Source organism: Nyctereutes procyonoides, unplaced genomic scaffold (assembly GCF_905146905.1).
Source record: "Nyctereutes procyonoides isolate TBG_1078 unplaced genomic scaffold, NYPRO_anot_genome, whole genome shotgun sequence".
Lineage (NCBI taxonomy): Eukaryota > Metazoa > Chordata > Mammalia > Carnivora > Canidae > Nyctereutes > Nyctereutes procyonoides.
The window spans coordinates 20,249,877-20,251,625 of record NW_026575034.1 but is presented as its reverse complement, the minus strand read 5'-3'; the positions used below and the strand labels follow the sequence as shown (position 1 = coordinate 20,251,625).

Sequence of the window (1,749 nt, the reverse complement as noted above, 5' to 3'; positions counted from 1 at the left end):
CATTCTGCAGAAAACATACCCTGGCTCACCTCACCACCTTTCTTTCTGCGTTAAGAACCCCCTCTTCAGAAATGCTTGGCCAGGCTTCTTTTTTAGTACCGCTGACTGGTGAAGAAAGACAGTAGGAGCCAAAAAGTGCAGCTGTGATTTTGAACATTCTCTATAGAGCAACGAAAATTAGAGGATATATAGATATGTATGTTGTGCCTCCTTTCTCAGGCTGAAAAAAGGTTAGTATTCTTACAACATATTATGAATCCTTAGACCCTTTTTTTTTACATTTTAGAAGATACAGCTTCTAATTTGCAATAAGTATAAGAAAAGTGGAGAACAAATCCATAGGGGATTCTTTCTAAGAGTGTAATTGAGGTCTAAATAACATCTGGAGCCTTCTGCCTTCCTGGAACAAGAGTACCCAGTCAAATCCTGGGCATAAGAATGACATGAGGAAACTGAACATTTGTTAGTGAGTTTGTTCTTGTGGGCCTTTCAACCTTGTCCCCACTCCAAGCTCTATTCTTTCTCCTTTTTTTTGACTATTTACCTGGTTAACCTGATGGACAGTGGTCTCATCATCCTGGTCACTACAACTGACTATACTCTACAAAATCCTATGCACTTCTTCCTCAGTAACTTGTCCTTCCTGGAGATAGGCATCAACTTGGTCATAGTGTCTTAACTGCTGGGGACTCAGGTCATCCAAGGCCCAACAACCATCTCCTTCCTTGGCTGTGCCACTCAGATATATTTCTTCTTCTTTGGGACTGCTGAGTGCTGTCTTCTGGCCACAATGGCATATGACCGCTATGTGGCCATCTGTGACCTTTTGCACTACCCAAGCATTATGAGCAGCAGGACCTGTGCCCAAATAGCAGCTGCCTCTTGGTTCTCAGGGTTTCCAGTTGCCACTGTGAAAACCACATGGATTTTCAACTTCCCTTTTTGTGGCTCCAACAGAGTGAACTAATTTTTCTGTGACAACTCCCCTGTCATTGCACTGGTCTGTGCTGATACCTCTCTGTTTGAACTGGAGGCTCTGACAGCTACTGTTCTATTTATCCTCTTTCCTTTCTTGCTGATCCTGGGCTCCTATGTCTGCATCCTCTCAACTCTCTTCAGGATGCCCTCAGTTGAGGGGAAACGTAAGGTCTTCTCTACCTGTTCCTCCCACCGCCTGGTTGTCTCCCTCTTCTATAGCACCACCATCCTCACATACTTCCAACCCCGATCCAGCACCTCTCCTGAAAGCAAGAAACTGCTGTCCCTCTCCTACACAGTGGTGACTCCCATGTTGAACCCCATCGTCTACAGTTTAAGGAAATGGTGAAGTGAAGGCTGCCCCGAGGTGAGTCCTCCACAGGACCCTGGGCCCTCAGAAACTCTACCTGAGTGAGATGCAAACCTAAGGGATGGAATGAAAGGACAAAGGAAAGAAAAAATAATTCCTCCCATGGGTTTTGGTCCCTACTTAATCTAAGACCCGTGATATACCCACTAGGATTTTGGACTTAGTAGGATCTGTTTCTGAATGAAAAAGCATGGGTGATAAAGGAGAACTTCTGTAGGTGCAGGATTCTGTTGGACCGATGTATCTGAGGATGCTGCTAGATTACACAGATTGGGATCCAATCGTAAGGTTGACAATTGTAGTAACAACACTATGATTTGCCATTCTTTACTTATTTTAACTTTTCTTGAACTTCTTCATCCGTATCTTTTTACTTCTATTTGTCCAAAAACTCTGCCTGC

The 1,749-nt window shown here is 44.0% G+C and overlaps 1 pseudogene; it reads left to right on the top strand.

Moving 5' to 3' along the window:
* Positions 1–438: 438 nt before the first annotated feature.
* Positions 439–1,406, top strand: LOC129504822 (olfactory receptor 10A4-like; annotated as a pseudogene).
* The last annotated feature ends 343 nt before the right edge of the window (positions 1,407–1,749 follow it).